Source organism: Phyllobates terribilis, unplaced genomic scaffold (genome assembly GCF_046119375.1).
Source record: "Phyllobates terribilis strain yellow unplaced genomic scaffold, ASM4611937v1 Scaffold_1__5_contigs__length_1240528914, whole genome shotgun sequence".
NCBI lineage: Eukaryota > Metazoa > Chordata > Amphibia > Anura > Dendrobatidae > Phyllobates > Phyllobates terribilis.
Window position 1 is genome coordinate 1160399491 of NW_027362761.1, and position 23887 is coordinate 1160423377.

Sequence of the window (23887 nt, forward strand, 5' to 3'; positions counted from 1 at the left end):
CCATTCACAACAGGTGATGTCACAGCTCACCTCCTCCTCCTGTACAATGACTGATAACATCTCTATATACAGTAGATAACACAGGATCCACCATTCACACTATGTGATGTCACAGCTCCCCTCCTCCTCCTGTACAATGACTAATAACATCTCTATATACAGTAGATAACACATGATCCACTATTCACAGTAGGTGATGTCACAGCTCACCTCCTCCTCCTGTACAATGACTGATAACATCTCTATATACAGTAGATAACACAGGATCCACGATTCACAATAGGTGATGTCACAGCTCACCTCCTCCTCCTGTACAATGACTGATAACACCTCTATATACAGTAGATAACACAGGATCCACCATTCACAATAGGTGATGTCACAGCTCACCTCCTCCTCCTCCTGTACAATGACTGATAACATCTCTATATATTGTAGATAACACATGATCCACCATTCACAATAGGTGATGTCACAACTCACCTCCTCCTCCTGTACAATGACTGATAACACCGCTATATACAGTAGATCAGAGGTCCCCAACCGCCGGTCCGCGGACCAGGACCGGGCCGTTGGGGTTTTTCAGCCGGTCCGCGGCGCCGCTGACAGCTAGCTCCGCGGCCCTGCGCCTGGTCAGAGCTCGCTCTGTGTGGATTTATAATGTTTTCTGCCATAGCCGTGACAGCTCGCAGCTCCCGGCAGAGAACATTATGCAGGACGGGGTGGGGCGTCGGGCGGGTCTTAGTGACGCAGCCCTCCACAGCACAGCATGGTGCCTGTTGTACGTCACGGGGCGGGTCTTAGTGACGCGGCCCTCCTGCACAGCATGGTGTGTTCCTGACGGGGTGGGGCGGCAGGCTCTCCTCACTGACACGCCCCCGGCAGAACATGTTATGTGGGGCGTGCTGGGGCAGCAGACTGGCTTCAGTGACGCGGCTCCCGGTACCGGTGTTCAGTGTGTAGCGCTGCTAAGCAGCAGCGCTGTATACACTGACGCTCAATGTACAATGCTGCTACTTAGCAGCGCTGTACACCGAGGTCCCGCCAGCATCCTCCCCATACAGCTCCACCCCTCCATAACCCCACCCCCATATGACCAAAGCCCCGCCCCCACCCCCACCGGGCCATGGAAAACTGGTCTTGCTTAAAGCCGGTCCCTGGTGCAAAAAAGGTTGGGGACCTCTGCAGTAGATAACACAGGATCCACCATTCACAATAGGTGATGTCACAGCTCACCTCCTCCTCCTCCTGTACAATGACTGATAACACCTCTATATACAGTAGATAGCACAGGATCCACTATTCACAATAGGGGATGTCACAGCTCACCTCCTCCTCCTCCTCCTGTATAATGACTTTTGGCCAGATAAGAGCATGCTCAGATAGCAATTTTATACAAACAAAAAGGGTCTGAGTCAGTCTACTGCTGCTAATGTTCATGTGCCCCACAGGAAGTATGAGTCTAATATTACGCCTAGTGACCAGTGATTTTTTTGCTTTTTTAATATCGTGATTTTAAATATTAATTAATAGTGATGCTAATAATGTAAATTTAAAAAAAAAATACTTTTAACATAAAAATCTGATTTAAACAATAGGTAATTTTTTGTTGACATTCCCTTTAAATAGCACTTATTAATAAAGTTTAATTAGTTCAGGTTCCCCCATCGTCCAGCACTGTAGCTGCTCCATCCCCAATCCCGGCAGCTTCATATCTGGTCCTGTGCTCGACACAGAACAGAGTGACTGTATGTGAAAGGGCTGGCTCATGGCTTATTGCAATAGCTGAGCCAGCCCCCTTCTTGGTACATGCATTGGTTGTGACAGAGGAGGGGGCTGGCTTGGCTAAGCTCTTGTTACCCTCTTACCTAAAGTGAGACTATGACGTTGGGCCGAATTACACTGTATGGAAATGTATAGGTCTATTAGGTTCCGCCATGTTGGTGTTGAACGTCTTCCTGCCAAAACTGCCTGTACTTGATTGCTGAGGAACAAGTTCTCGCAAAAGTTTGAAGTTCCACCTGCTGCTAGACTGCCAGACAGAAGGTTTCCTCCATGGCTGCCCATGTTGAGGAAGACCGGCCATCTGTAATCTAAAGCTATAACTTAGAAACTAAGGCTCGTCTTGTGATATTCATTGCCATTTTTGGCAACAAATTCTTCAAAATGGTGAATGAACTGCATGAATTTTTCAGCAAAGTAAAAAATGCTCTATGACTAGTTTTCCAAACTTTAAGCACAAAAAGTGGAACATTTTGCAAATTGGCACAAAAATAACTGGGTAGGGGTGGGGGCGCCAAATTTTGTAACTTTTTCAAAAGTCACATTTGATGAATAATCCTGGATAAGCCATGTAAACCTCGTACGAATCAGGAAAAAAAACAAACTAAACAATAAACTTTAAAGAAGGCACAAATCGTTTGATGAATTTGATTCAAATCAAAAAGTCACTAAATGAGAGGTATTCACGAAAAAAAAAAAAATGAAGAAAATGTAATGATGAATCAGAACCTAAGAGAGGTGGAGACATTCGGCTGCAGAAGAAAGGTTGCCTGTAGAATTGTCTGTTGTTCTACAAGAGAGGGGTGTTGCAGATGTTAAAACCTTGTGTTTCGTCTGTGAAGTCTGAAGCCACAGATAGATGCAAGGAGCCAGTTGTGGAGAGGTCCATGTCCTACATCCAGAAGAAGGTCCTGTGGGTCTAGTACTCTTGCAGGGTGGTAGTCATGGTCGAGAGGCTCCGTTCCCACCCCCTGGCACCTCACAAATAAACAGTGTTTCCTAGCTGCCTGACTGTGGTCTCTTGGACGTCTCCTGGCTGCCTACAGTTTCCAGCATCCCAGCTTTCCATGTACTGCGTGCCTTACCCATTTGGTGTACCAACGCCGGTAGCCCATGTGCCCAACCGGACCTTGGACTTGGAGGATCCACCTCCTTTGTTGAGCCTAACAATCTCCACGTTGCAGCTAACTAAGAGAGAATGAGGCAGAAATATAGTGCTTTTGCTTTCTAGTAAGTGTTATCACAGAGCTGGATTCACAGCTATACAGCTTAGTACTGCTTATTAATGTTCTTAATTCTGCTGCTGTTTCTGAACATGCGCTACATAGATATAGAAGAGCACGAATCCCTCATATCTATATGTGCTGAGTATGGGAGACATCTTAGCAAATAGTGAAGACCACATGCAGTACCTGAATGCCACCGTGTGAGGTGTGACTTTGTGCAAGGAAAGAAGCTGACATGGCTATGTAATGGCTGTTTGTGGGGAACCAATAACTTTACTCACAGTGAGTATTAACACATGAACATCTTCATCTGGACTATATGTAATAAAACAGTCCCACATCGCATGGCTTATTTTTACAATTTCTCATCTCCTACACTTTTTATCTGTCATTACCCCCAGTGCGAGTCATCAGGCAAATGTCAGCTGTGCACCCATCGCAGCCAGAGGAATGAATACGTCTGCTGAGTCACATTAAAACTGTACAGTGTCTTCCAAGTTACATAATCCCTGGTGATGAGGTAAAGTGAATAATAAAGCGTGAAGACACCACACGGAGCTGAATAAGGAATATCATGACATTATCCATCTACAGGCATTAAAGCATACCTGATAAGGATGGGCGGATCGATTCCCGGGACTCTGGTCCATCGGCCAGGTCAGTAGTTTGGAGGCTTGAGAATATGTTATCTTCCATTATCCCCGGCGTGGCTATTAATTAGTAATAATTAATTGTACGACACACCGCAATGATGGTGTCTATGTGGCGCCCCTGAGGGTTCGGTCGCCACAGAGGTACTGCATCTCACCCAGAGGTGTGGTATCCCACTCTCAGGTAAGGAAGGAGTACAGCTCAGGACCCTAACACCTGCATCCAACACACCACTCCAGGCTAGCAGGAGGGGCAAGATGCCTCCCACGTAATTGCTGAGCCCCTTCCCTGGCTGGAGTGGGGGGGGGACCTAGTAAAGGGGAACCATGTAGTGGGTGTGGGTGGAGGACGTAGTTAAGGGGAGCACATAGAAGAAAGATATAAAATAAGACACCATCTTAGAAAGTCAGACTAGTCAGAGGAGGAAAGTGACAGGAGCAGAGGCTCTGTATGAGCTCTGCTCCAGAGGCGGGCCTGGACAGTGAGGCCCAAGTCTGAGAGGAGAAGGAGAGGAGAGGGAGCAGGAAGGCTCCAGGAAATGGTAGAAGGGACCCTAGGGGTACGGGTCGTGCAGAAGGCCACCCGTACGCCCGCATCTACCGGGAGGTAGAGGGGTCAGGCTGTATACAGGGTACCGGATCCCTCAACTAGCGAAAGATTGCATATCTTAACTAGAAATCGGAGGCTGCAGTATTTCATGTCCTGTAGCCAACATTCCATACCAGTCTCACCAGGAAGGTAGCTATATAGGACCCAGGGGACGGAACAGACGTCGCCCGCCAAGGCCCGCAGATACTGGACTGGGACACTTGGTATGAGGTTCAGGGAGACAGCCAGAGAGAAGACACAGAAGGGGGTTCTGCAGGGGGTCCTGCTAAGTACTCCAGAGATATCTGAGGGTGGACTGAACCCCTCCCTGAGTAAGCGCAGCATGACGTGGACAGTTATATTGAGCTCTGTAACTTGGACTGCAATAACCGTGAGTAAAGACCCTGAGGACTGTACCACCTTGTCTCTGTGTTTCTAGCTGCGCCATCACTCCCTGCACTACAACGCCCAGCACAACCTGCAACACCTTCTACACTGCCCTGGAGCTAGCTCTACCTGTGGAGAGCCACACCATCCCTGCTGCAGTAACATCAGCTTCAGAGGACTGTTCCGCAGCGGCGGCCCCTTTTTGCCGCATTCCACAGGTGGCGTAGTCGGACTCTTTAATAAAACCTATACATATAATTTCCCTTGGATTGACCGCCCTGGGTCACGGACCGGGTCACCGCCACCGTGACTACAACCCCCAGCATCTACTGGCCCGGCACCGGGTACCCCACGGCCCAGGGGGCGCGTCATCTACCCTAGCTAAAAATCACGTGGGGGATCCCGGATGGTAAAAGATTCGCAAGACTCTCATCCAGAGATCGGAGACTACTGATTGACTGAAATTCTGCAAATTGATCCCCCCCCCATCACTAGTACCTGGTGTTTCAGGTGACTTTTCAGAATTTGAGGCCATGTATGTGTACATGAGGGATGACACTATTGTTAGCCATTATATCTTTTGTATCATGCATATTTTACCAGGTTTTCCCTCTGCAGATTCTACCTCTAATTGTCAGTTGTCTCTGAGCTCGTGGGTGGAAACTAGCTTCAATGATGTTTCCCATACACAGCAGTATCCAAGGGGTAACGGTTCTCCTTGCGGAGAGTGACATGTTAAGCGTGTCAAGGTGAGGAGACTTTTAAGCCGCAATGCTCCTCTGGGAAATATGTAAATTGTCTCTTCAGAGAGGAAGAGAACTAGAACTCTAGTGCCACCTACAGGAAGTAGCAATCCTACAAGTCAACATCGACTCTCTAGGGAGCCTTGTCACATGACTTAGAATAGCCAAAACCAGAATCTTAATTTGCAGATACTATGTTTCGGGGTACTGCCCCTCGTCAGTGCAAAGAGCAGATTTCACACTTTGCACTGACGAGGGGCAGTACCCCGAAACACAGTGTCTGCAAATTGAGATTCTGGTTCTGGCATTTATCCTAAGTCTGATGACAAGGCTCGTTAAAGGGTCGATATTGACTTTTAAGATTGCTACTTCCTATAGGTGGCACTAGAGCTCTAGTTCTCTTCCTCTCTGAAGAGCCAATTTCAATATTCAGCACACACAGACATGAGCAATTCTTGCTCTCCTGCCTCTATGTAGCACATGTTCAGAAGCACCATGGAGGACATTATACAGCAGATCTCCTTCATGCTGCTGCTGCTTTTGAACATGTGCTGCATAGAGACAACAGAGAAGGAATCTCTCATGTCTGTGTGTTTTTGTTTCTGAGATAGAGAGTGGAGTCTAGCTGATTTGAGGTCCCCTATACACTGCACAGACTGCTGTCTCCATATAGCACTTGCTGAGAAGCAGCAGCATGGAGGATGTCACACAGCAGTACTGAGCAATGTATCAGTGAATCCAACTCTAGGGTAACATTTAATACAAAGCAGTAACACTTTCTTTCTGCCTCACTCTGCTGATCCCCCTCTATAGACTACAATAGGCAGCTGTATTCTGATCTCTCAATTAGCTCATAGACCCTGTTATCTCGAGCAAGATAACAGTTTGAAGAAGTGGCTCATAAGTGGAGAAAAAAAGCATATTTTTCTGACAAGATATATTACTTAACTTTCTTACACTGTGTTCCTAATTATTATGCAAATAATATTTTCTCAGATTTTCCCAAATTACCTATATGAATTGCAGTCATTGTAATTTTCCAGTCAAATAACTATTACAGTACAATTGAAAGGTTTTTGTACAAACTGCCTATGATAACAGAATATTTTTAAAAAAATAAAACATTCAAACTGCACTCAAAATGCATGTTCCAAATTATTATGCACAGCAGAGTTTTCAAACTTTTCATTTTAATAAAGAACAAAAAACTGGTCATTTTTGAAATTATAAGCATTAGCAGGTTATTACAAACTGAAATCAAACAGTCTTCAACTCAGAATTTTATTCTGAACTCTCTCGTCCATTGAATTTGTCAGGTTTTGGATGGTTTCTGCTTCAATTGTTTTGCATGAGGACAGAATACCCTCCCAGAGCTGTTGCTTAGATGTGAACTGCCTCCCGCCATCATAGACACTCCTTTTGATGATGCTCCAGAGGTTCTCAATGGGGTTGAGGTCAGGGGAGCATGGGGGCCACACCATAAGTTTGTCCCCTTTTATGCCCATAGCAGCCAGAGATGCAGATGTGTTATGTGTAGCATGAGACGGGGCATTATCATGCATGAAAATGATCTTGCTGCGGAATACACAGTTGTTCTTCTTGAACCATGGAAGGAAGTGCTGTTTGAGAAACTCAACATACATTATGGAGTTCATCTTTACCCCTTCAGGGATCCTAAAGGGGCCGACAATCTCTCTCCCCATGATTCCAGCCCAAAATATTACTCCACCTCCTCCTTGTTGGCGCCGTAGCCGTGTTTGCATGGGGTGTCCATCAACCAGCCATCCTCCACTCCATCCATCTGGACCATCGAGCGTTGCACGGCACTCATCGGTGAACAAAACAGTTTTGAAGTCAGTCTTCATGTATTGTTTGGCCCACTGGAGCCATTTCTGCTTGTGTACAGTGGATAGAGGAGGTCGACAGGATGGCTTACGCACAGCTGCAAACCTCTGAAGGACCCTGCATCTTGTTGTTCGGGGGACGTTGGAGGCACCAGCAGCTTCAAAAACTTGTCTGCTGCTATGACAAGGCTTTTTTGCCACTGCTCTTTTAACCTGACGTAATTGCTTGTAGGAAAGAGTCCTCAATTTTCCCTTATCAGCACGCACACGTGTGTACTGTGAGTCAGCTACATACTTCTTGATTGTGCGATGATCACGATGAAGTGTCTTGGCAATGTTGATTGTAGTCATGCCTTGACCTAAACACTCCACAATTTGTTGCTTCTCAGCAGCCGACACATCCTTTTTCTTTCCCATTTTGGCAGAAAATGTAGGCTGCTTAATAATGTGGGACAGCCTTCTTAAGTAGTCTTGCCTTTCATTGGACACACCTGCCAAACTATCTAGCACAGGTGTCTGCTATTGCTTACAGTGATATAAAGAGCCCTGACACACATCACCATCAATGAGTTTAACTGACAAACAAAAAAATTCTTACCTTATCACTCCTATACACTTTTTGCATAATAATTTGGAACACAGTGTATATTCCTGTGTATCGATTTATGTAAAATTTGTTGAAAGGACAATGACCATTTAGTGTTCAGCGTGTCCTCCTGTGTAGTGATGGGACTGAAAGCTGAGAGCCCTAATGATTTAGAAGCAACAGAGTGCTACACAGGGTTGTTCTACTCAAGATGATGCTACAGGTTTTGATTAGATATGAGCGAACACTAACTTAAAAGTTCGGGGTTCGTACCGGACAGTTAGTTTCCGAACAAAGACTACTCCTGGAACTCCTGGAGTTCTGAGGGTAGTCCGAGAGAGAGAATTTTCCAGCCAAAAGTTCGGGTCCCCATTGTTTTCAATGGGGTTCAGTTCTGGTTCAAGTTAAGGTACAGTTCTGGTGCCCGAACCGTACTTTGAAATAAACTTCAAGTCGTGTTTCAGAACCTGAACTTCCATGGGTCCGCTCATCCCTAGTCCTGATTAGAGATGATTGAATCCATTCTCAGGACCCTGGTCCAGCGGCCAAGTCATCCGACACACAGCAGAAACTTCATTTTTTTCACGCACAGAATCGGTCAATGGGAAAAATCGGTCATCTGCACTGCTTCATTGAATAACATTGGTCCAAGTGATGTCCATTTTTTTCACGGACAGCACTCGGACCGAAAATATGATTGTGTGAGCTTGTCCCATGTTAGAGAAATTGTCAGCACGGGCAATGAATTTAATCCGAGTCTTATGCTTCTATCAAACAACAGAATCACAGTCTAATTGTGATAGATTAAAAAAGATGTAATATTTAGCAGGATGTGATTGTGCAACATTTAACTAATTTACCGCAGTTAAACACATCCTCAACATTCATTAAATATGGAAGAGCTCCCTGCTTAAAATGCCAGAAAGTGGTGTTTTGTATAATCAGAATGTCACACGTCTCTCCGGATACAATTGTGCTAAGGATTAGATTGATTTGAAGGAAGCGCCTCTCTCGGTCTCCTACTCATTATCCTCAGAGTCCTTTGGGATTGTGTAACTAGATCCTAAGTTAACTCTATGAGAGCGGCAGGATGGATCATCAATATCAGATCGGTGTGAATCCGACACCCAGCACCCCACGATTAACTGTCACTCGCTCCAGCAGCGGATGTAAACACTTTTATCTGAGCTCCAAAGCTCAGCTCCATTCAAAGTGTAGCAGCCGCTGCTTATTACTGCATTTTTTTAAAGAATTACGGCGACCAAAAAAAACTAAAATTCTGGTATTTATATATATTTTTCACTTGGACATTCACCATAAATATTTTATTAGCTCAGGCAATTCCATACACAATGATAACAAATGTGTTTTTTTTGTTTTTTACATTTCAATATTTGTTTTTGGGTAAAAGGGGAGTGATTTAAATTTTTGCATTATTTGTTTTTTTCTATATTTAAATTTTTTATTTAATGGTTTCACATTTTTAAATAGTCCCCTTCAGGGACATGAACCTGCAATGGCTTGATCACCTACACATTACACTGAGATCTGTAGCAACGCAGTGCATTGTGAAATTGATGGATTGGCCTTCATAGGAGATCTCATGTAGCGAACACGGGGGTCTTCAGAAGGAACCCAGCTACCATGGTAAGTGATCAGCACTTTCTTCAAAGTGTCCCAGGAGTTGTTTTTCAATATGATAACACCAAGCCACATCTTGTGCGTGATACCGTGAGCAGCCTGTATGTGCCTGCAGCGTCTCCAGACTTTTCTCCCATCAAGCACATCTGGGATGTCATTAGCCAGAAGAAGCAAAGAGAGCTGCCAGCAGTGGATCTTGATAATGGCATTTTAACAAACCCAATTCACACACGGTGTAAAGAAAACTTACAAATTCCTAGGATGCTGCTACTTAGTGATCTAAGTGATCGGCTGCAGCGCTGTCGACATGACGGCAACACTGCAGACAAACAACCGAGACAGGGGTCAGCAGCGGAGAGACGGCGTTGGATGCAGGAAAGGTAAATAGCCTGGATTTTTTAATAACTACCACAGCTTATGTCACCATTTTTTTTCATGCTTGCCTCTCCATTTTTGCCTTACAGCAGCCATCATACACTTTTGTTTTTGGGAAGACGCAAATACAGAAAAAAAAAAACAATGTTTTGTTTGATTCTTCTTTGTTTATATCGTTTACTGTTTCATTCAAATAACCTACTGAATGAATTTTCTAGGTTCTTAATGTTGGGTAGATATCTAATATGTGTACATTTTTTTTGTTATATGTATGTAATAAAATGTATTTTATATGGAGGAAATCAGATCCTTTTTTGTATTTTTTTTTGCAGTGGGGACATTTTATTTTATTTTTTTTACTTTTCCTTGATGTATACATTTTTTTTTCCTTAACTGTTCATTTTTTTCCACTGTAATCGGGCATAAATAGAATCCCCAGTTACAGGGGAAAACAACCCCTTACTTTGCCACATAACACTGGCAGAGTTCTAGGACCGGGCAGGTCTGCTATGTCCAGAAGATACCTGATAATCATGTAATCACAAGGTCCATCAGAAGACTGAATAGTACCATTCACCACTCATTGAGTGCTATGTATCCAGTAAAAGAGAAGACAGAATTGGTAATAAACCGCTTCTGCTTTCTCCCCAGTGAGACAAAGAGTCGATGTGATCTTGTTAGGTTGCAGGAGCCCTAATCCAGCATTATAAATTCACAATGGTGTGTGATTAGAGACCAGGACCAAGCACTGTAAATTTACGCCACTTGGTCATTACCAGGTTAATGTCATAAATCAGCAGCTCATCCAGTCTGTTGATTTTGCCATAGATTTTCCCAGTTCACATTTTACAATGTATAGGATGAAATCTGGACCAAAAGATGACAAAGAGGAATACGGGGTGGCGTGAGGGATAATTGAATGCAATGGCATAGAATAGAATCAGCGGGGGGACACATTTTAATTTTCGCTATAGGCGCCCCCTCCATCGTGTAAGCTGATGAAAGGCATAGCATTAAGGTTAAAAGTATGCATGAAACATTAGCAATGACAAGCATGTAAAACGCTCATATCGCATGCAGAACGCTGTCTCCTCTGCAGTGTAAAATGCTAATTCTCAGAAATCGTGCTGGAAAACGTTTTTGACGGATATTTCTTTGTGTTTCAGCCGCTAATTGAGAACAGGAGAAGAGAACGGCACAGAATCTGCTGAGGGAGAGGAGATAATATCTCTCTCAGCGGCATCTATCAATAATACATTTCCTGGAAATGGACTTATAGATGTTATAGATGGAGTCACTAATTGCAAACTTAGCACCAGTGGCTGTCAGCGTGAACATTTAAGGGCCGTTCACACAGACCATGCAGATATCCAGACCAGGACATCACGTAAGAATATGGCGAGTGCAGCAGAAACAATTGCCCGACGATTCTACAGTGCTGGTTTTATAAATTTGTTTATATCGGATATCTCTGTTTTTGTAATACATAGCTTGATATCTCCTGCATAGTTATAGAGTTACATGATAACAGTCTGACTGCTTGTGGCCACCACTAGAGGGAGCAGTATAACATCACACTGTATGCAGTAAGCTCCCCCTAGTGGTGACTGCAGGCAGCCTACAACTTATCATTTTAATTCTATATGCAGATATATACAGTACAGACCAAAAGTTTGGACACACCATCTCATTTAAAGATTTTTCTGTATTTTCATGACTTTGAAAATTGTACATTCACACTGAAGGCATCAAAACTATGAATTAACACATGTGGAATTATATACTTAACGAAAAAGTGTGAAACAACTGAAAATATGTCTTATATTCTAGGTTCTTCAAAGTAGCCACCTTTTGCTTTGATGACTGCTTTGCACACTCTTGGCATTCTCTTGATGAGCTTCAAGAGGTAGTCACCGGAAATGGTTTTTCACTTCACAGGTGTGCCCTGTCAGGTTTAATAAGTGGGATTTCTTGCCTTATAAATGGGGTTGGGACCATCAGTTGTGTTGTGCAGAAGTCAGGTGGATACACAGCTGATATTCCTACTGAATAGACTGTTAGCTGCTTTTTTCTTGCCATAATACAAATTCTAAGTAAAGAAAAACGAGTGGCCATCATTACTTTAAGAAATGAAGGTCAGTCAGTCCGAAAAATTGGGCAAACTTTGAAAGTGTCCCCGAGTGCAGTTGCAAAAACCATCAAGCGCTACAAAGAAACTGGCTCACATGAGGACCGCCCCAGGAAAGGAAGACCAAGAGTCACCTCTGCTTCTGAGGATAAGTTTATCCGAGTCACCAGCCTCAGTAATCGCAGGTTAACAGCAGCTCAGATTAGAGACCAGGTCAATACCACACAGAGTTCTAGCAGCAGACACATCTCTTCAACAACTGTTAACAGGAGACTTTGTGCAGCAGGCCTTCATGGTAAAATAGCTGCTAGGAAACCACTGCTAAGGACAGGCAACAAGCAGAAGAGACTTGTTTGGGCTAAAGAACACAAAGAATGGACATTAGACCAGTGGAAATCTGTGCTTTGATCTGGTGAGTCCAAATTTGAGATCTTTGGTTCCAACCACTGTGTCTTTGTGCGATGCAGAAAAGGTGAATGGATGGACTCTACATGCCTGGTTCCCACTGTGAAGCATGGAGGAGGAGGTGTGATGGTGTGGGGGTGCTTTGCTGGTGACACTGTTGGGGATTTATTCAAAATTGAAGGCATACTGAACCAGCATGGCTACCACAGCATCTTGCAGCGGCATGCTATTCCATCTGGTTTGCGTTTAGTTGGACCATCATTTATTTTTCGATAAGACAATGATCCCCAAACACACCTCCAGGCTGTGTAAGGGCTATTTGACCAAGAAGGAGAGTGATGGGGTGCTACGCCAGATGACCTGGCCTCCACAGTCACCAGACCTGAACCCAATCAAGATGGTTTGGGGTGAGCTGGACCACAGAGTGAAGGCAAAAGGGTCAACAAGTGCTAAGCATCTCTGGGAACTCCTTCAAGATTGTTGGAAGACCATTTCCGGTGACTACCTCTTGAAGCTCATCAAGAGAATGCCAAGAGTGTGCAAAGCAGTCATCAAAGCAAACGATGGCTACATTGAAGAGCCTAGAATATAAGACATATTATCAGTAGTTTCACACTTTTTTGTTAAGTATATAATTCCACATGTGATAATTCATAGTTTTGATGCCTTCAGTGTGAATGTACAATTGTCATAGTCATGAAAATACAGAAAAATCTTTAAATGAGAAGATGTGTCCAAACTTTTGGTCTGTACTGTATATGTATATACATATAGTATATCAATATATATACAGTGTTCAGCATAAATGAGTACACCTCTTTTGAAAAGTAAGATGACTTAGTTTCATAGAACATTTTTTAACTCATAACAATAAGGTTAATAATATAACTTTCATTACAAAATCTTCAGTTTTACTCTAATTAGTTGATGCAAAAATGTGTACACCCAACATAAAAAACTACTACATCTAGCATTTTGTATGACCTCCATGATTTTTAAGGACAACTCCAAGTCTTCTAGGCATGGAATGACATATTGCAACATCTATCTTTTTCCATTCTTAAAGAAGTTGTGCACTACTTTAGGTTAATGCCCCAATGTATACCCCCGGGGCCCCTAAGCCTTTTTGTAAATACCTTCCTTTACAGATAATACTTGTGAGCGGCGCTATTGGTGGCCGCTCACAGGCATCATGTGACCCCGCGCTGACGTCACGACAAGTGAGGCATGACTCAGCGCTGGGGTCCCCGCAGTGACTGTGGGCTGTGGACGGGGCTACCCCCACCCCCCCGCGTCACACCCTGCATCCACCACGCGCTTTCCCATTGAATGGGAATCAGTGGATGTCAGAGCCGGCTGCAGCCGGGGGTCACTTGATGCCTGTGAGCGGCCAGTGATAGCGCCCCTCACAGGCATTATCTGCAACAGAAGGTATTTACAAAAAGTCCCGGGAGGATACATTGGGGGGTAATCTAAAGTAGTGGACAACCCCTTTAAAGAAGGAGCTCTTTCAGAGGCTGAATGCTGGATGGAGAGTCATGACTACTTGTCTATTCAAAATTCCCCATAGTTGTCCGGTTGTCAGATCAGGAGAAATTATTATTACTACTAAATCACTGTCACCCTGTTCTTCTTCAGAAATGTAACAGATGTGTGTTTTGTATCATTGTCAGGTTGGAGAAGTACACGTGTACCAAGAGCACGGAGTGATGGCGACATCTCCTCTTTCAATACGGAGCAGTACATCTGTGAATTCCTGATAGAATCTATGACATGTAGTTCCCCAGCACCATGCAGCCCCCACATAAGGATATTGCCACCACCATGTTTCTCTGGAGGCACCATGCATTTTTGTAAATGAACTTTTCAAAATATTCTAAAAGCTTTAAAATCTTTCTTCTAAATAAGCGGTGTACTCATTTATGCTTAGCACTATTTATATATAAATATATATATATATATATATATATATATATATATATACAGTACAGACCAAAAGTTTGGACACACCTTCTCATTTAAAGATTTTTCTGTATTTTCATGACTATGAAAATTGTACATTCACACAGAAGGCATCAAAACTATGAATTAACACATGTGGAATTATATACTTAACAAAAAAGTGTGAAACAACTGAAAATATGTCTTATATTCTAGGTTCTTCAAAGTAGCCACCTTTTGCTTTGATGACTGATTTGCACACTCCTTGGCATTCTCTTGATGAGCTTCAAGAGGTAGTCACCGGAAATGGTCTTCCAACAATCTTGAAGGAGTTCCCAGAGATGCTTAGCACTTGTTGGCCCTTTTGCCTTCACTCTGCGGTCCAGCTCACCCCAAACCATCTCGATTGGGTTCAGGTCTGGTGACTGTGGAGGCCAGGTCATCTGGCGTAGCACCCCATCACTCTCCCTCTTGGTCAAATAGCCCTTACACAGTCTGGAGGTGTGTTTGGGGTCATTGTCCTGTTGAAAAATAAATGATGGTCCAACTAAATGCTTTTTTCTTGCCATAATACAAATTCTAACAGTCTCTTCAGTAGGACTATCAGCTGTGTATCCACCAGACTTCTGCACAACACAACTGATGGTCCCAACCCCATTTATAAGGCAAGAAATCCCACTTATTAAACCTGACAGGGCACACCTGTGAAGTGAAAACCATTTCCGGTGACTACCTCTTGAAGCTCATCAAGAGAATGCCAAGAGTGTGCAAAGCAGTCATCAAAGCAAAAGGTGACTACTTTGAAGAACCTAGTATATAAGACATATTTTCAGTTGTTTCACACTTTTTTGTTAAGTATATAATTCCACATGTGTTAATTCATAGTTTTGATGCCTTCAGTGTGAATGTACAATATTCATAGTCATGAAAATACAGAAAAATCTTTAAATGAGAAGGTGTGTCCAAACTTTTGGTCTGTACTGTATATATATACATATATATATATATATATATATATATATATATATATATATATATATATTACGATCTGGAGCTCTTTATGAGGAAAGCAAAGCTTCAACTCCTCTGAAGGTATCTGAAATAAAAATCACTACAGAATTTTTCATGTAAAACTTTGTGTTATTTCAGAATGGCAGTGGTTTATTACCTTCATTGTGCATTATCCCTGTCCTGTGACGTCACTGTGTGAATTATCCTTGTACTGTGACATCACTGTGTGCATTATCCCTGAACTATGACATCACTGTGTGTATTATGCCTGTATTATGACATCACTGTGCGTATTATCTCTGTACTGTGACATCACTGTATGGATTATCCCTGTTTTGTGACATCACTGTGTGCATTATCCCTGTACTATGACATCACTGTGTGCATTATCCCTGTCCTGTGACATCACTGTGTGCATTATCCCTGTACTATGACATCACTGTGTGCATTATCCCTGTCCTGTGACATCACTGTGTGCATTATCCCTGAACTGTGACATCACTGTGTGTATTATACCTATACTGTGACATCACTGTGCGTATTAACTCTGTACTGTGACATCATTATGTGCATTATCCCTGTACTGTGACAGCACTGTATGCATTATCCCTGTTTTGTGACATCACTGTGCGTATTATCTCTGTACTGTGACATCACTGTGTGCATTATCCCTGTGCTGTGACATCACTGTGTTCATTATCTTTGTCCTGTAACATCATTGTGTGCATTATCCTTGACCTGTGGCATCACTGTGTGAATTATCCTTGTACTGTGACATCACTGTGTGCATTATCCCTGAACTGTGACATCATTGTGCGCATTATCCCTGTTTTGTGACATCACTGTGTGTATTATCCCTGTACTATGACATCACTGTGTGTATTATCCCTGCTCTGTGACACCATTGTGTGCATTATCCATGTACTGTGACATCACTGCATGTATTATCCCTGTACTGTGACACCATTGTGTGCTTTATTTCTGTACTGTGACATCACTATGTGCATTCTATATGTTGTGACATCACTGTGTGCATTATCACTGTCCTGTGACATCACTGTGTGCATTATCCCTGTACTGTGACATCACTGTGGGTATTATCCCTGTACTGTGACATCACTGTGTGTATTATTCCTGTACTGTGACATCACTGTGTTTATTATCCCTGTACTGTGACATCACTGTGTTTATTATCCCTGTACTGTGACATCACTGTGTGTATTATCCCAATACGGTGACATCACTGTGTTTATTATCTCTGTACTGTGAAATCACTGTTTATTATCCCTGAACTGTGACATCACTGTGTGTATTATACCTATACTGTGACATCACTGTGTAAATTATCCTTGTACTGTGGCATCACTGTGTGCATTATCTCTCAACTGTGACATCACTGTGTGTATTATACCTATACTGTGACATCATTATGTGAATTATCCTTGTACTGTGGCATCACTGTGTGCATTATCCCTGTCCTGTGACATCACTGTGTGCATTATCTCTGACCTGTGACATCACTGTGTGAATTATCCTTGTACTGTGGCATCACTGTGTGCATTATCCCTGAACTGTGACATCACTGTGTGTATTATACCTATACTGTGACATCACTGTGCTTATTATCTCTGTCCTGTTACATCACTGTGTGCATTAACCCTGTCCTGTGACATCATTGTGTGCATTATCCCTGTACTGTGACATCACTGTATGCATTATCCCTGTTTTGTGACATCACTGTGTGCATTATCCCTGTGCTGTGACATCACTGTGTGCATTATCTCTGTCCTGTAACATCATTGTGTGTATTATCCCTGTCCTGCGACATCACTATGTGCATTATTCCTGTGCTGTGACATCACTGTGTGAATTATCCTTATACTGTGACATCACTGTGTGCATTATCCCTGAACTGTGACATCATTGTGCGCATTATCCCTGTACTGTGACATCACTGTATGCATTATCCCTGTTTTGTGACATCACTGTGTGCATTATCCCTGTACTATGACATCACTGTGTGTATTATCCCTGCTCTGTGACACCATTGTGTGCATTATCCCTGTCCTGTGGCATCACTGTGTGTAATAACCCTGTACTGTGACATCATAGTATGCATTATCCATGTCCTGTGACATCACTGCATATATTATCCCTGTACTGTGACACCATTGTGTGCTTTATTTCTGTACTGTGACATCACTGTGTGCATTATCCCTGTACTATGACATCACTATGTGCATTCTATATGTCGTGACATCACTGTGTGCATTATCTCTGTAGTGTGACATCACTGTGTGCATTATACCTGTACTGTGACATCACTGTGTGTATTATCCCTGTACTGTGACATCACTGTGTGCATTATCCCTGCACTGTGACATCACTGTATGCATTATCCCTGTACTGTGACATCACCGTGTGCATTCTACCTGTACTGTGACATCACTGTGTGCATTATCTCTGTACTGTGACATCACTGTGTGCATTATGTCTGTAGTGTGACATCACCGTGTGCATTCTACCTGTACTGTGACATCACTGTGTGCATTATCTCTGTACTGTGACATCACTGTGTGCATTATGTCTGTAGTGTGACATCACTGTGTGAATTCTACCTGTACTATTACATCACTGTGCCTATTCTATGTCCTGTGACATTACTGTTTACTTTCTCTGTAGTATCATATCACAATATTGTGCTGTAACAATCCATGTATTATGTGCTGTTCTGCGTGACAGTGTAGCAAATCAGGGATGTTCATGGGCGGAGCCGATTTTTTGGCACGAACAAGTCGGAACCCCAAACACGAACCCGAATTTGAAATGCCGAACAAATTCGCTCAACGCTAATTATGACATCAATGTGAAAAATAATTCCTTTAAATGGGAGTTGAGCTGCAGTACCTGGGAGCGGCCACTAGTGTTCAGAGCTGTGCTAATCCTGGGTCCTTACACCCTTTATGTCCAGCAGCAGCTGATCGTGGGGTACCTGGTGCTGGACCTCCTCCGATCTGATATTGATGATTCTCAGGATAGGTCATTAATTTCATACTAATGTGCAATTCTTTGTAACTTTTCTGTTAATTTCATAGAATTGTCTTGCAGAATCTGCATAAAAAAATGTACCATAATTCCAGCACGTCGGAGCTCGACCTTACTGCCATAGTGGCTACCTGCAGCCATCAGAAGACCAGCTGTATCCATATGCAGAGTGCTCCCCCTGGTGGTGGCCGGTCATAGCTCTGCTTGAGTCATCACACCTGGTTCATGGGGACAATGATGGATCACGAACTTCTTGAAGCTTTAAAAAAATGGAGATATACAGGGCACCAGATAGCCATTCATAACCTTCTAACCACATATACAGTGGGTACGGAAAGTATTCAGACCCCTTTAAACCCCTTTCCGACGTGGTCAGTAATAGTACGCCCCACGTCGGAAAGGCCGGTTCAGCAGGGGCTCCGGCGCTGACATGTGCCCGCAACAGCTGCGGGTGGAATCACGATCCACCCACAGCTGTTAACTAGTTAAATACCGCTGTCAATCTCTGACAGCGACATTTAACAGCGCCGCGCCGGAAGCGCATCACTTACCCCGCCCATCGGTGACTCCGTCATGTGATCGCAGGCCACTGATGGGTGGGCATGGCAACCCGGGGTCTGCCATAGACCCCTGTGGTTGTCATGTAAAGCTCACTATGAGCGCCACCTAGTGGTCGTCGCTCATAGCACAGGAGCATTTCTACTACATAGAGGCGATCTGCTCATTGCCTCTATGTAGCAGAGGCGATCGGACAGCTGCTGCTTCTAGTCTCCTATGGAGACTATTGAAGCATGCAGAAAGTGTAAAAAAAAATGTTTTTAAAAATATAAAAAATATATAAAAGTTCAAATCACCCCCCTTTTGCCCCATTCAAATAAAATAATAATAAAAAAACACATACACATATTTGGTATCGCCGTGTTCAGAATCGCCCGATCTATCAAAACAAAACAAGAATTAATCCAATCGGTAAATGGCGTAACGAGAAAAAAATTCCAGACGGCAGAATTACGTTTTTTTTGGTCACCGCAACATTGCAGTAAAATGCAATAACGGGCAATCAAAACATCGGATTTATCCCAAAATGGTATCAATAAAACCGTTAGCCCGGTGCGCAAAAAATAAGCCCTCACTCAGCCCCAGATCCCGAAAAATGGAGACGCTACGGGTCTCGGAAAATGGCGCCATTTTTTTTTTTAGCAAACTTTGGATTTTGCTTTCACCACTTAAATAAAAAAGAACCTATACATGTTTGGTGTCTACAATTTCATTATCACCTGGAGAATAACGATGGCAGGTCAGTTTTAGCATTCACTGAACGTGGTAAAAAAAACAACAAAAAAACAACTGTAGAATTGCATTTTTTTTAAATTGCATTTTCCCGTTTTCCAGTACACGATGTGGTAAAACCAGTGATGGCGTTTAAAAGTACAACTCGTCCCAAAAAAACTAAGCCCTCACATGGCCATATTAAATTAAAAATAAAAACGTTCTGGCTCTGGGAAGAAAGGGAGAAAAAAACGAAAATGCAAAAACGGAAAATGCTCCGGTCATGAAGGGGTTACATTTTTCACTCTTTGTTTCATTGCAGCCATTTAGTAAATTCTAACAAGTTATTTTTTTTCCCATTGAAGTACACTCTGCACCCCATCTTGACTGAAAAAAACAGAAATGTAGAAATTTTTGCAAATTTATTAAAAAAGAAAAACTGAAATATCACATGGTCATAAGTATTCAGACCCTTTGCTCAGTATTGAGTAGAAGCGCCCTTTTGAGCTAGTACAGCTATGAGTCTTCTTGAGAATGATGCAACAAGTTTTTCACACCTGGATTTGAGGATCCTCTGCCATTCTTCCTTGCAGATCCCCTCCAGTTTCGTCAGGTTGGATGGTGAACGTTGGTGGACAGCCATTCTCAGGTCTCTACAGAGATACTCAATTGGGTTGAGGTCAGGGCTCTGGCTGGGCCAGTCAAGAATGGTCACAGAGTTGTTCTGAAGCCACTCCTTTGTTATTTTAGCTGTGTGCTTAGTGTCATTGTCTTGTTGGAAGGTGAACCTTCGGCCAAGTCTGAGGTCCAGAGCACTCTGGAAGAGGTTTTCATCCAGGATATCTCTGTACTTGGCCGCATTCATGTTTCCTTCAATTGCAACCAGTCGTCCTGTCCCTGCAGCTGAAAAACACTCCCATAGCATGATGCTGCCACCACCATGTTTCACTGTTGGGATTGTACTGGGCAGGTGATGAGCAGTGCCTGGCTTTTTCCACACATACCGTTTAGAATTATCACCAAAAAGTTCTATCGTCGTCTCATCAGACCAGAGAATCTTATTTCTCATAGTCTGGGAGTCCTTCATGTGTTTTTGTGCAAACTCTATGCGGGCTTTCATATGTCTTGCACTGAGGAGAGGCTTCCGTCAGGCCACTCTGCCATAAAGGCCTGACTGGTGGAGGGCTGCAGTGATAGTTGACTTTGTAGAACTTTCTCCCATCTGCATCTCTGGAGCTCAGACACAGTGATCTTGGGGTTCTTCTTTACCTCTCAGGCTCTTCTCCCACAAGTGCACAGTTTGGCTGGACGGCCAGGTCTAGGAATACTTCTGGTGGTCCCAAACTTCTTCCATTTAAGGATCATCGAGGCCACTGTGCTCTTAGGAACCTTGAGTAATGAAGAAATTCTTTTGTAACCTTGACCAGATCTGTGCCTTGCCACAATTCTGTCTCTGAGCTCCTTGGGCAGTTCCTTTGAGCTCATAATTCTCATTTGGTCTGACATGCACTGTGAGCTGTGAGGTCTTATATAGACAGGTGTGCGCCTTTCCAAATCAAGTCCTATCAGTTTAATTAAACACAGCTGGACTCCAATGAAGGAGTAGAACCATCTCAAGGAGGATCACAAGGAAATGAACAGCATGTGACTTAAATATGAGTGTCTGAGCAAAGGGTCTGAATACTTAGGACCATGTGATATTTCAGTTTTTCTTTTTTAATAAATTTGCAAAAATTTCTACATTTCTGTTTTTTTCAGTCAAGATGGGGTGCAGAGTGTACTTTAATGAGAAAAAAAATGAACTTTTTAGAATTTACCAAATGGCTGCAATGAAACAAAGAGTGAAAAATTTAAAGAGGTCTGAATACTTTCCATATCCACTGTATATACTACAATCCCAATCCAATTGCCTTTAATATGCGTTTCTAGGACATAACTATATTTAACACAGGGCCATCGGGCGTCCATCATTCTGTAAGGAAGACAGGACTGTGTTAGTGCATTATTCCACATGACATATTACGTGCCTCCTCCTATAGCGAAGTAAGTAAAAGCCTCATCATCGGGAGGAGATGAGGATCGCACAAATGACCTGTATGTGCCAGTTGTAGGGTGCACTAATAAATAGGCTTCACATAGAAACAGGCTTTGGAAATAGTTGGATTCATTTTATAACTGCCTCAGAAATCTGGGTTACAAGTCTCCAGATACCTGTCCTACAAGCTCACTCACTAGGTAATTGGAATGATCTGGTCATGAAAAGCTTCGCAAAAAAGGAGACCATAGACCCACACACCACAGGAAGATTTTCAGGCATGAAGGGATAAACTACACACTTTCTCAAGACTTCTGGGTGAATTACATCAATGGCTATGTTCACACAGAGATTTTTGGAGCGGATCCTCTCTGAAATCCTCCTGAAAAATTCCTTTAAAAACTTTGTGCCTGATGAAGACGCCTTGTGCGCAAAGCCTGAGAAAACTCTTCTTTTTCCTTTTTTTATATAAAATTCATTTTTCTGTTCATAAAATGTTTTTTTTTTCTTTGCTTTTTTTTTCCCTAAAGAGGTTTTGGAAAACACCTGGTGGAAAAAAAAAAAAAAAAGGTCACTTCTTCGAAGTGGATCCTGAAGGAAACTTCTCCAAACTAAGCACTGTCCATTCAAAAGGTTGCAAAGAACGATTCAGGAAAGGGAAAAAAAACTCATGCTTTGTTCACACCGTCAGTATTTTACATCAGTATAAAAATCAGGAGTGGAACAATCACAGGAAAAGTATAATAGGAACACGTCACCACTTCTGCATCTTTCACCCACTCCTGGTTTTGGCTTACAAATACTGATGTCAAATACTGACTAAATACTGAACGTTTGAACGTGGCCTTACAAAACCAGTTCAGACAAAGAAAAACTCATCAAAAACTGACCCAAAAAAGGAGAATTTCTTGAAGTCGTTTCTACTTCAAAAATTCGTGGCTTCTGAAGACCTCAAAAAAAGTATTTTTTTCAAGCCAATTGGTTAAAAGAGGTGACCTGACCATTCTTCTGGAGCTTTCCTCAATGCTTTATAATACAAGTCAATGGCTAAAAAAAAATATCCAAGCTTTGTTTTTTTTATCTGTGCATTTTTCCTTAACTTCTTTGTGGAGATCGAAAAATATCCTGAAAACGCCAGCAAAAAATGCCCAGGAATTGATGCAAAAAAAAAAAAAGGTAGCAAAAGACGCGTCATGTTTACAAAACTCCAGTGGCTATGTACACACAGAGAGTTTTTTTTGTTTTTTGGAGTGGAAACTAAGCGGAAACTCTCCAAATCATTCTCACAAATCCAAAACTCCTATAAAACTTCTGCTCAGTTTCTCTTCCGAAAACTCTGCGAAAAGACTCTATCGCTAGAGAAAAGGAGACTGCTTGAAAAACTGACTTTTTTTTTTCCAAAAAAAAACTCTTTCGACAACTCTTCCAATTCATTTCTATGGAAAATTCACTCTGATGTTTATATGAGGAATTTTTTCTTTCTATCCTGAAAAGGTTTTTAAAAAAACTCCTGGAGTAAAGAAGAAAAATGTATGGCACTTCTTTGAAGTGAATTCTAAAGGAAATCTCTCCAAAGTAGACATTGTCCGATTAAAGGGCTACAAAAACACAATTCCGGGAAAAAAACTCGTCAAAAACAGCTTCAGGAAAATAAAAACTCCTCCAAACCACTCTGCACCCCAGAAAATAAAGGAGCGTGTCCTGAAGCGGTTTCTGCTTAAAAACAGGTGGTTTTCGGACTTCTGAAAAAGAATCAGTGTGAACACAGTCCTACTGTTCCACTTACACGACCAAATTACTTGTCATTGCAATATTTTATGTATCTAGCCCTTGTAATGATTGATGTGTCTATGCAAATGTGCAAAATTCATCATAACATTTTCCGCAATCAGTCATTTTTCATGATATTGGATCCAGTTGGATAAACATGTAGCTGGGCTGCGCTGCTGAAGTGAATCAATTCTTCAGAGATGATGATGATGAAAAAGGCTTTTTATTAACAACGCGTTTCAACGCCGTACCGGTGTCTTTTTTCAAGTTTAAAAAACTTGTTTGTTTTTTTTTTAACTTGAAAAAGACGCCGGTACGGTGTTGAAACGCGTTGTAAAATAAAAAGCCTTTTTCATCATCATCATCATCATCATCTCTGAAGAATTGATTCACTTCAGCAGCGCAGCCCAGCTACGTGTTTATCCAACTGGATCCAATATCTCCTGGAGGATTCATCTTC